The 13,214-nt window shown below is 37.7% G+C and overlaps 1 pseudogene; it reads left to right on the top strand.

Annotated features, from left to right (window-relative positions):
• On the top strand, positions 1-7,901 carry LOC118836515 (annotated as a pseudogene).
• The last annotated feature ends 5,313 nt before the right edge of the window (positions 7,902-13,214 follow it).

Raw genomic sequence — 13,214 nt, 5'->3', positions numbered from 1 at the left:
ATGCAGAACCGCATGTGGAGATCCAACTATATCTTGGTAAGCCTCCTAGGCCTGTGCAAGGCAAGACAGTACAATATAAGAGGTCATGGGTCTGGAACCACCCTCGCTGCTGTGATCCGCATGGGAAAGAACAGAAATGTTTCAGCATGGGTATCTGCATGGGAATGATCAAGAATGTTGCAATATAGTCAGCATCTATGTATCGGAGCTACACGGACTACGCGAGACACAAGGCAGGATATCCCAGTAAAGTATCAAAGATGTCCCAGTAAAATAACAAAGCCATGCATTAAGTAATGGTTCAGAAGCATTAGGTAATGGTTAAGAAACAGTATAAAAGTCTGTTGCCTGCTTGAATAAAGTTGAGCTTTGATTCAGACTCCGCCTGACTCATGTCATGTCTCCACGGAGCACCTGAAGCTGCTGGTCAGCTGCACTGAAGCATACTTTTTGGGGGGACATAGCTAAGGTGGGAATTTGTTTTGTTGGACTACATGTATTTGTGAAAGTTAGAGGAAAATGAGGCAGGAGGGAGAGAATTTAGAAATGAAAATTAAATTGAATTAAAAAATGAAAAAGGAAAACCAAATGAGATAATATCTACAAAGGGCTTGGCAAACTTTAAATTTCTATGTAAATGCTACGTAATACTATAGGATCATAGAATGAGAGCCAATAAACTATTTAGAGGCCATTGAAATCAACCACTTCATTTTACAGAGGAGGAAACTAAGTGAGTTGCTTAGGATCACATAACTAGTAAGTTTCTCAGGTAGATTTCAAACTCAGGTATGTCTGACTCCAAGTCCAATGCTTTATTCAATATGCCACCTCTCTGCCTATTTTACTATTATCTAGTGAGTAAGAGAAGTAGCTTAATTAGATTCTCATTTCCTTTCCAAGGATTTCTTACGAAGGGATAGTGGAAAGATTTAGTCCTCATCAAATTTTTTTTTTTTTTTCTGGAAAGGATATTGGAAAGATTGAGAGAATCAGAAATCTAGAGCTTATAGATCAAGAGGTCAAGTATGATTCCCATGCAACCAGAGAAGAATTAGAGCCTTTGGACCTACACAACCCAAAGCTAGTCCCTCTCCTTGATTTGTCTGGCCCCTTGATTTTGATCATGGCCTAATGGATAGAGTCCTGGCCTGAGTTAGCAAGATCTGAATTCTTACCATCCATATTAGCATGGGCAAGTCATTCAGCCATTCTTGGCCTTAATTCCTCATATATAAAATGATGGAGTTAATCTATTTTTTAAGGGGTTGTTTTCTTCAGTGTATTTTTCAGTATTTTTGGGGGTCTCCTTTAGCAAGTCATTGACTTGTTTCTCATGGTTTTCTCGCATCCTTCTCATTTCTCTTCCCAATTTTTCCTCTACTCCTCTAACTTGCTTTTTCAAATCCTTTTTGAGCTCTTCCATGGCCTGGGACCAGTTCATGTTTTTCTTGGAGGCTTTTGTCGTAGGCTCTATGACTTTGTTGTCTTCTTTAGGCTGTATGTTTTGGTCTTCTTTGTCAGCAAAGAAAGAATCCAAAGTCTGAGACTGAATCTGGGTGTGCTTTCGCTGCCTGGCCATATTCCCAACCAACTAACTTGACCCTTGAGTTTTTCAGTGGGGTATGACTGCTTGTAGACGAACGAGTTCTATGTTCCACGTTTGGGGGGGAGGTGCCAGCTCTGTCACACCAGCACTCCTCCTTCCCCAAGAACCCCCAGCCCAGGCTGGGCTTAGATCTTTAACAGGCTGTGCACTCCTGCTCTGATCCGCCACTTAATTCCTCCCATCAGGTGGGCCTGGGGCCAGAAGCAGCAGCAACTGTAGCTGCTCTACCTCCGCTGCCCCCGGGCCTGGAAGCCTAACCGTGAACTCCTTCCACTCCCACAGCTTTTCCCACTAACCTTCTCTGCAGTCTTTGGTGTTTGTGGGTTGAGGAGTCAGGTAACTGCCGCAGCTCACTGATTCAGGGCGCTAAGGGCCCCATCCACTCGACTCCAAGTTTGGTTGTTCCACGCCGCTCAGGCTGGGCTCTGCTCCTCTCCGTTCCCAGCTCCCAGCTCCCAGCTCCGTGTGGGATCGACCTCACCCAGAGACCATCCAGGCTGTCCTGGGCTGGAGCCCTGCTTCCCTCTGCTGTTCTGTGGGTTCTGCCGTTCTAGAATTGGTTCAGAGCCATTTTTTATAGGTTTTTGGAGGGACTCGGTATGGAGCTCACTCTAGTCCCTGCTTACCAGCTGCCATCTTGGCTCTGTTCCCTCTGATGTGTATTTTTCTTAAAAAAAATGTAGAGTCAAGAGCCAGAAGACCACTGATTTGTTATTTATATTCTTTGTCACCTTTTTGCTCTAATAATGACTGTTACATTTTTTCAAGCATTTAACACCATGTTCTCCTTCAGACACTGTGAAAATTGATTCTATTATTGCCATCCTTTTCAACATGGACTATCCTGTTACTTAATGTGGAAAGCAGGACCATTGAAATTGGGGAGTGGGAAGGAAACGAATGCTATCAACAGACCCATGGTCTGGTATAGCCTCTTTCCCATCCTGGGGCTGCCTACAGATGTCAAATAAAAACTGGGAAAAAGCAAGGATTCTTTGTTGATGTTACAGACATTACAATGCTGTTAGAAATCTGATTTTTTGGGAGTGGGGGAGATTTTTTTAAATTTTTGTACAAATGACAAGATTTTATACCAAATAGTTAAATAGTACAAATTTACATTCATGAAGATTGTTTAAAAATTTCAAGTAAAAAAAATCCTAAAAACAAAAACCTGCTTGTCTCTGTGACTAACAAACCTGAAATTTTCATGGAGGTTAAAAAAACAAAACAAAGCAAAAAAAAATCTCATGTCTCTCCAAACAGAACAATTTTAATTCACATTTTCTCTCTACCATGGACACATTGGATCCCAATGGTGAAAGCTACAATTCATCTTTTCCTCTTGGAGATATTTTTCTTTGTTCCTCTTCTTCTGCATCCATACCAACTTTTTCATCTTCTGGTTTTGAATCTTCTAATGTATCTTCTGTTGTATCATCTTCCTAGTCTTCTTCAGGCTCTTCTTCCACCTTTGTATCAGTGTCAATGTTCAAACTTAAACAAAGCATCCTTTCAGTCCTATTGCCATATTCTTTGGTGTTTGGTAGAAGGTATCTTGATTTTAGTGTTGCTATTTCAAATATGACTATAGCAAGGTCTAAAATTTTTTGTCATCTTCATCTTCTTTAACCCATCAGAGCATATCCTTGATCAGGGGATATCTACAGTTAATTTCAAGTGTTTTCTTTTGACTGGCATAGTAATTTGCAGAAATATCCAGGCCCATCTGGTAAGCCTAGGCTTTCATGATTGTTTCCGTGTTGCCAGACCAGCTGTACTGGCTAGCCACGAAGAGCACAGGGAGACTCCTTCAGGTACCGGGAAATCACAGTCTTTTCAATCTTGTTCTTAAGAATTTTATCCTTCATCCATTTACAGAGTGGCTCATGTCCTCCATGGCAGCTCATCTTTCCTTAAAAGAAACTTGGTTATTTTTGAAGGAAGACATAAAAGAGATCCAAACAAGGCCTTGTTGTCTTGAGTGTTTTTCTAGAGTGTTTTTTTTTCTTTCTTTTAATCTCTGAATTCTATGGTTTTATTAGTTTCCTTTAGGAATTTGTATGTGATAGGCCAAAGGTTCTCAAAGCTAATTGGATTCCTGCCTTCCAATCTTTCCTCTTTTCAATTGAGCCTCAACACAGTTGCCCAAACTGCTTTTCCTAAAGCAGAACTCTGACCAGTGCTCTCTGCAATAGAGCTTTGACATCACCATTTTCAGAGAAGTGGTCAGCACTATGGAGAGGTATAGAAGCTCATCAGGTTCACACTAACATTGAGGGAAAGGAGCAGAGCTGATGAAGGTTGGAGCAGCCATGCTATGTCATGTGACCCTTATGGTGTTCTGCAGGAGTGATTTTACCTAAAATGTCTCAGGAGTACAAAGAGGTGTATATACTAGTGGTAGATTTAAATAAGCTGGCTGATCTCCTCTCAGAACTAGATAAATCTAACCACAAAAATAAATAAATAAGAAGTTATGGAAGTAAAAAGAATTTTAGATAAACTAGATATGTCTGGGGAGAACTGAACAGAAGTAGAAAGAAATATACCTTTTTCTCAGCAGTTCATGGTAAGTTTACAAAGATTGACCATATATTAGTAAACGACAATTTTACAGTTAAAAGCAGAAAAGCATAAATATTAAAAGTATGCTTTTAAGATCATAATACAATAAAATTATATTTAATAAGGGACCAAGGAAACATATATTAAAAACTAATTGGAGATTAAACAGCTTAATCTTAAAGAATGACTGAGTTAAAAGCAAATCATAGAAACAATTAATGATTTCATTAAAGAGAATGACATAATGGGACAACATACCAAAACCTATGGGATACAACAAAAGCAGTAATTAGAGGAAAATTTATATCTCTGAATGCTTCCATCAATAACATAAGGAGCAGATTAATGAACTGGGTATGCAACTTAAAAAACTAGAAAAAGAACAAATTAAAAATCCTCAATTAAACACTAAATTGGAAATCCTAAAAATTAAAGTTAACTAATAAAATTGAAAGTAATAAAACATTGAATTAATAAATAAAACTTGGAATTGGTTTTATCAACAAACAAAATAGATAAACAGTTGGTTAATTTGATTTAAAAAAAAGAGAGAGAAGAAAACCAAATAACTAGTATTAAAGAATTACCACTAATAAAGATGAAATTAAAGCAATTATAAGGAGTCATTTTGCCCAATTGTATGCCATTTAATTTAACAATTTAAGTGAAATGGAAGAAAGTTAACAAAAATATAAATTATCTAGATTAGCAGAAGAGGAAATAGAATATAATATTTCTTGTTTCATGGAATCATTAATTTCTCATTAGTCAATCCTACTTTTTCAGGGATCTATTGTTTGGTTAAAGTTTTATATCTCTTGTGCTAATCTATTCATTCTTCTTTAAGGTCTTTCCTCCATAATTTTAAATTCTTTTCTTTGTGCTAGTGCTCCCATTTAATTTATAAAATAATTTTAAGTTCTTTTTAAACCTTTGCTTTGTTTCTCTCAAGAATTCTAGGTGACCTTATAGATGTTTTGAAATTATTCCCTTCTGAGTTTGTCCTAGGTATTCCTGGCATCAGAATAATTCTTTCTGAAGGTAACATTTTTTAATGTGATTTTTCACTCATTCTTCTAGGCTTACTTCCCAAATTATGACTCTGTTTAGACCAGACTCTATGCGCTTATGGAGGGAATATATGGGCCTTGTTGGGTCCTTTTTCAATATTATCTTTGGCCCTACCACCACTTTATCTGTGTACTGAAGGCTATGTTATTCAAAGAACCCAAAGCATTCTTACAGTGGGGACCATAAAGCTTTTAGATCTGGGGCAGCTAGGTGGCGCAGCAAGTAGAGCACTGGCTCTGGAGTCAGGAGGACCTGAGTTCAAATCTGACCTCAGACACTTGACACACTTACTAGCTGTGTGACCTTAGGCAAGTCACTTAATCCCAATTGCCCTGCTTTCCCCCCTCTAAAAATCATTTATAATATCATAAGTAAAGATTGCTCATACAGTATTGTTCTGTGTTCTGAAGGAGAATCAATGTTTAGATAGAATGTGGTCCTTGTGGTCCTTGTAGTTCCAGTGAATGTATGGGAGGAGGGAGATTCTATCTGTTATCCATGAGCACCTATTATGTACCAGGTGCCTGGTACACTAGACACTGGGGAGAAAAACTGAAAAAATAAACATCTTTCCCTCAAGAGGCTTACATTCTACTGGAGCTTTCCAGTAGAATACTATATATGCACAAACATGTAAATAGAAAATAAATGCCAAATAATTATGTGATAGGGTCTGACTGAAGGTGAAATATTTATAATGAAGAAGAATCAGGAAAGGCTTATAGGAAATAGTTCTTGTGCTGAACCTTGAAGGGAGTTTAGAATTTCAGTAGATGAAGCAGAGGGAAAGAATGTATTTCACGCATGAGAGGGAACTTGTGTAAGAACACTGAGCCAGGAGATTGAGTGGCACATGAGGGGATTAGCAAGTAGGATAGTTTGACTGGAACATAGAATCTATGAAAGGGCATAATGGGTGAAGAACCAAGAAGGAATGGTTGAAGTCAGTTTGTGAATGGGGTTCAAATGTCATCAGAATAGTGGACAGAAAGTCATTCAGTTTGTCTAGAGCCCATAGTGCATATGGTGAGTGAAATAAAATGAGACTTAAAGGGAAGGCTACTACCTCTTGATAGGCAAAGGAGTTTGAACTTGAATGAATAAACAAAAGGAAGTTTGATGAACTCTGAACAGTGGAAAGGCACAGGCATATCTATGTGTAGGAAAGAATACTATAATAGAATGTAACTTCTAAGAGGGAAAGAACTAGATTTTAGGTATTTTTTCATTGGGCTTTTTGCCCCCAGTTTCTAGGAGAAAGTAGTATGTAATACAATAGGTACTTTTTAAATGTTTACTGTGAAATCAATAGTGGTTTGAAGGTTTGATTAAGATAGGGAGAAAATAGAAGTTGGGAATTCTGCCAAAGGAGTATTGTTGCAGAAATTCAGGCAAGTAATGAGGGCCTGGCCTACAAAAATTGGGTGAGAATAGTGAGAAAGGAATAGATGGGAGAGATATTGTATGCATTCATGTGGAATAGAAATTGAATTTTTCCTCTTGGCTACAGCAGCAATTAGAGGCAGGTAGGTGGATAGAGCCCTGAGACAAGAATTAGGAGGACCCAAATCCAAATCTGACCTCAGACATTTAGGAACAGTGTGATTCTGAGCAAGGCACTTTACTGCCATTTGCCTCAGTTTTCTCAAATTGTAAAATGTGGATAATAATAGCACTTATATCCCAGGTCATTTTAGAGGATTAAATGAACTAATATTTGTAAAGTGCTTACTACAATGCCTAATATATTTTAGGTGCTTAATAAATGATTATTTCTTTCCTTGCTTCATTCCAGAGAGTAGAATTAGGACCAATGGGGAGAATTTATAAACAGGCAAATTTTAGAGCAACTGAAGGAAAACTTCCTAACAATTACAGCTAGTTATAAATGGAGTGAGTTACCAGTGGAGAAAACAGTAGAAGACTTCAACCAAAAGTGTGATTGCTACTCATCAAGCCTATATACAAGGTGATTCCTTTACTGGTGTATGCTTGACTAAATATCCTCTGTGCTACCTTGCAACTCTGAATGTCTTGACTCCTGGGATTTTGGTTAACAGTAATCATTTAATTTTTTAATTAAATGAGTAGTTCCAAAGCACAGAAAGCACACATAGCTTGTGGCTATGGCCTTTGATCGCTATGTTGCCATATGCCACCCTCTGAGGTATAGTATGATTCTCACCAATAGAACCATTTTAACCATTTTAGGGGTAGCTATCCTGAGGAATTTCTCTTTAGTGATACCAGTGATATTTTTAGTCCTCCGACTACCATACTGCGGTCATTCTTCATACCTATTGTGAGCATATGGGTATTGCCCGATTGTCTTGTGCCAGCATCATGTATGGGTTATTTATTATTTCTGTAATGTTTTTTGATATGACCCTGATTACCATTTCCTATATCCAAATTCCTCAAGCAGTTTTTAGACTTCCTTCTCAGGATGCTCGATTCAAAGCTCTCAACACTTGTGGTTCCCACATCTGTGTCATCTTAGCCTTCTTCACTCCAGCTCTTTTTTTCATTCCTCACTCATAGATTTGGCCATAATGTTCCTTATTATATCCATATTCTCTTGGCTAATCTATATGTGGCTGTCCCTCCTGCACTCAATCCTGTTATTTATGGAGTCAGGACCAAGCAGATCTGAGAATGTTTGATTCATATCCTCAATAAGAAAGTTTAATGCTAAATGAAGGAATCCACACTATTTTATTCTTCCTTTCCAGGAAAACAGCTTTCATAGAAGGAAAGAGTATTGTGCTATTTCCAATAGTGGAAAATAATCCTATTATTAATTATGAACCAGATCCTCAGGGACAACTTAATTGAATACAACAACAACAACAACACTGAGAAGCCCTTTGTGCCAATTCCAGTGTGATTGTATGGGAGTGGGAAAAGGTTGTATGCTTATAATGTATTATTATTGATACCTGGCACTAATTTTGGACCTTGGAATCTATATCCTCCACATTCACTTTGTGGTTCACAACAAAATAAGTTGCATGCTGCAGGATTACATGGAGACTACTCTTTCTTCTTAGCTCCTGTATTATGCACATTCTCCATGGAATGGCATCATGCATATTAACTGTAAAATGAACCTTATCTTTTGCTCTCTTTTACTATTCCCTCAAAAGGCTAGGGAGAAGAAGGTAGCCTATCCCCTGCTTAATTCATGTACAGCATTAGAAAGGCTAGTGCCACAGGACAACCACTGGAGTGGCCATTGTATTTATCTCTCAATTCTAAGATCACAGAGTCATTCTGATGGTCCAAGGGTCTAGGAGACTGAATGAGATACATGAGTACCATCATAGCATAAACTTCCATTAAGAGTAGAAAAAAAAATTTGAATTTCATACATTACAGATAGAGATGTATCAACAATCCGGCTAGCAGCTGTTGTGAGGGTGTAAAGCCAACAACAACCAGCTCATGGAACACTGAAAGCCCAGGTCCTTTTCATCTGCTTTATTAAGGAAAGCAACATTAAGGGGTTAACAATCTTACTTTAATCCAGCATACAAATATCATTTACTTAGTTCAGGGGAAAAAGCCAGCACCCTGAATTACAGACCAAATACAATTCGTAGTTATCAACATCTGGGTGTACAGCCAGGGAGCTCATTAGAATGGTTGGCCCAGAGTCACGTGCCGCTCCTGCTGTGACTCAGAGCTCCGAGAGAGAAGGCTGACCTCTGTGCTTATATATCCTGTTCAGGGCCACAACCTCACCCAGGCTGGGGGTGGAAAAGTTGCCCACCCCCAATGTCACATCAGATACAAATCAATGGCTCCCAATTGTCTCAGTGCTGAGAAATACAAAAACATCCCACTTTACCTGCCCCATTCAAACAAAGGCCAGAATCATTAAAGGTCAACAACAAAAAGTCCCACCTTAATTACTCTTACAGGAGGTTTGAGGACATCAAAGTTATGCAAAAAGGATAGCCCAGCCTGGAAACAAGGATAATTTGGCTAAAACAGTTGTATTTCTTGAAAGAAAGAAAAAAAAAACATTTGTATCAGTAAATATGACAACCGACCTGAACCAATGTAAAATGTAAACAAAATCAGGAAATAAATTACAAACTTGTCATGAAGCCATGATATAACAATGATAGGGGTCTTTATGTGGAGCATCATAGGATCACAATTTAAAGCTTTAAAGGACCCTATAGGCCATCCAAACCAATTCCCCCATTTTGGGGATGGGTAAACTGAAAGTCAGAAATGTGAACTGATTTGCCCAAGAAGGCATTAGGTAATAGCTGGGCAGAGCAGGAATTTAAATTGAACCCAGTTTCTCTGACTTCAAATCTGATACTCTTCCCATTCCATCATGCCTGGACATATGCTATACATCTTTGTGAAAAAGAGGTCTCTTTAAAAATATTTCAGAGATTTGAGATTTTCTCAGTATGAGTGCTCCTTTTAGACATGCAGCAGAACAAAGCCCTAATCTGTTTATTTGGGGGATTTTTTTTGTATACAAAAACATTCACATTAAAATGTTTATTAAATACTTACTTAATTGTAAAAGGGTGAGGAGTTTGGGGGCAAATTTAAGACAATAAGTGAATTGCTTATTTTTGGAAAATAGTCTTTACTTCCTTAAAGATAGCTGAAGAGAAGGAAAGCAAATGATTTGACTTCTTAATCCTCTCATAGAGTCAGAAACACATATGACCCCCATCCTTGTCTCATTAAAAAGAAAAAGTAAAAATTACATTTGGGAAAAATATAAAGTCTAGGATTTTTAAAAGAAAGGCTTTAGGAAAAAGAATTGTCTGACAAAGTTCAATCATTTAGCTGCTAGTACAGAATCATTTTTTCCTACAGTCTTGGTGTTTTTAAGTTGGTACTGAATGGATGGATGGGTGAGTGAAAAAGCACTTTAAGCCTTAACTATGTTCTGGGCAGAGTGCAAAGTTCTGGAGATGCAAATATTAACAAGCAAAGCAGTCAGTGCTTTCAAAGGGCTAAAATTCTAAGGAGGAAAACAAGGCATAAAGGGGAGTTAGAGCTCTGTGGGAGTTAGTAATGAGGAGTTTGGTAAGAGTAGTTTTTATGGTTTGGAAATGGCTTGGAAGTAGCTTGGTTTCCTTGATCTAGAAAAGATGAAAGAAAAGCTTATATATCGGAACTTTGTCACTTTTGAGTCCCAAACAAAGACCATCCATTTCCCTCCTATCTCTCCACCAATGTGGGTTGAGGGCATACATGTTACTGAAGACTTCTATGGGCTCACTCTCCACCCCTTGACCACACACACGCGCACACACACACACACACACACACACACACACACACTCACAGAAACAAACACATACACATGATACCTGCATGATGACATTGGCTTAGCCCTTAGACCACTCCCATTCAGATACCATGAAGTGGTCTTCCTTCAGGTCTTTGATCCCAACATTCAACTGTTCATCTTCTATTTTCTTCTGGCTATAGCTGACCAAAGTCTGGATAATTCCTTTATTGCTTTATGCTTCTAAACTCATAAATATTCGGAAATCCCATCCTTTAGCTTCACCTCCAGTTTTTTTTCCTTACCTCTCAATGGCCTCCTGAAAAGAGCTGAATGCATGCTGTTCACTCCCACTCAATCTTCTGAATAAATAATAAAAATCAGGGTCAATATTAAGGAAGTATAAGATTTAAGAGTCATGGAAGTATAACTCATTTAAATTACTAGTTTGGTTAGCTGAAACAACAATAAGAATTAAACTATGGAACACCATAAACTATAGGGGAAAATGTCAACAAAATAAATAACATTGATGGCTGTTTTCTTAAAAGAAAAATAATTACAGAATAGTTACAGAATATAACATGAAATGAAACCCATCAAAATTTTACTCATAAGAAATCAAGACAAGTCAACAATCACTTAGTGCCAAGTAGTATGCTAAGGTCTCAACACAAAGTCAAAAAAGAAAATAAAAGAAAAATAATTATTCCTGCTCTCAAAGAGGCCACAGCTTAACAGGAGAGACAATACTGGGGAAATAACTATGTATAAGCAAGATAGACAAACAACATGGATAAATTGGAGATGATTTTAAAGGCATTAACACTAAAGAAGACAAGAAAAAGATTTTTATAGTAGGTGGGACTTTGGTGGAGAACTGAAGGAAGCCAGGAAAGCCAGGAGAAAGAGATGAAATACATTTAATGTAAGAAGATATAACCAGATAAAAATAAGAGTCTAAATTATACCATGCAATTTTTAAGTTCAAATAAAGAAGGGATGATAGAAATAGCATTTGAGAAATTGAGTTTCAACTTTATTTTAAAATGAAAAAACACAAACATGGATGATATGTAAAATTAAAAAAAAGATAGATGATTATTCAATCTAGATGCAATGAAAAATGTCAGTCTACCTACTATATGGCAGGCACTGTGCTAAGTTCTAACAAGATAATGCAGGCAAAATATACGCACAAATTCAAAATGCTGTGTAAATACCAACAGTTATTCCAATAGCATGTGAACTTCTTTATGGGACTACATTCTGTTTTTGATCATTTTATGCCTAGCATGTAGTATAGTGATTTTACATAACAGTTATTTGGTAAATATTTGGGGAATAAGTCAGTCAGACAACTGGTATTTACTATGTGCCAGACCCTGTACTAAGACCTGGGGATACAAAGAAATGAAAAAAAAAAACTAGTCTTCATTCTCATGAAGCTCACGTGATAAAGGGGGAGACAACATACAAAAAAAAACTATATACGAACAGGATATATACAGGGTAAATTGTAAAAATTCTTAGAGGGAAAGCTCAAAAATTAAAGAAAATTGGGAATGCTTCTTGCAGAAGGTGAAACTTTAGCTGAGATTCCAAGAAATCCAGGGAAGTTAGGAGATAGAGGTGAGGAGGGAGAGAATTCCAGGCATAAGGAACAGTCAGTGAAAATACTAAGCCTCCAAAGATGAGATGTCATGGGTTAGGAACAAGGAAGGCAGTGTAACTGGATTGCTAAGTACATAGAGAGAAGTAAGGTGTAAGAAGACTGGAAGGGCAAAAAGAGGACCAGGTGATGAAGGGTTTTAAAAGCCAAACAAAGGATTTTATACTTGGTCCTGGAAGGAATAGGGAACCACTGCAGTTTATCAAATAGGAGTGGGTCATAGGTCAAAACCTATGATTTAAGAAGATCAATTTGATAGCTGAGTGGACCAGAAAGGGAAAGACGAGACAAGAAGACTATCCAGGAGGCTAATTGCCATAGTTCAGGTGTGAGGTGTTGAGGACCTAACCAGAGTACTTACAGTGGCAGAAGAAAGAAAGGGGAATGATAATACAGACGTTCTGGAGGTAGAAATGATAGGTATTGGCAATTGTTTATATATGAGGGGGCAAGAGAGAGTGTTGAGAAGTCAAGGGTGACAAGTAATTAACAAAACTGGATGTCCGAGAAGATGATGGTACCCTCCAAAAGATGTGCAGGTAAATGTTTAACAACTAGTTCTCTGTTAAAATAGTAAGCACAGCACGCTTTTAAGTTTTATCTGAATTCTTAACACATTCTCTGTTTCCAGTCTAACAATCAACAAAACAATAAATCAAGCCCTGATGTGCCAAAATTTTACAATCAGTTCTCATGATCTAGTTCAATTAAACCCCAGCACACCACCTTACCCACCCGAGTAAGAGGGAAGTTAGGAACAAGGGAGGGTATGGAAGAAGAGATGATGAAGTATATTCAATATACTGAGTTTCAGATGTCTAAAAGACATCCAGTTTCAGATACCTAGTAGGCAGTTGGAGGTGAGAAACTGAAGTTCAGCAGAGAGGTTAAAGCTGGACAAACAGATCTGAGAATCTTCTTTGATAGATGATAGATGAATCCATGAGAGTTGATGAGAAATGAAGTGAAATAATACAGTGGGAGAATAAAAGATGGCCAACAACAGAGCTGTGGGAGATTACAAG

The sequence above is a fragment of the Trichosurus vulpecula genome, chromosome 2 (genome assembly GCF_011100635.1).
Source record: "Trichosurus vulpecula isolate mTriVul1 chromosome 2, mTriVul1.pri, whole genome shotgun sequence".
Lineage (NCBI taxonomy): Eukaryota > Metazoa > Chordata > Mammalia > Diprotodontia > Phalangeridae > Trichosurus > Trichosurus vulpecula.
The sequence above is the reverse complement of the archived record's forward strand: the minus strand, read 5'-3'. Positions and strand labels throughout refer to the sequence as shown.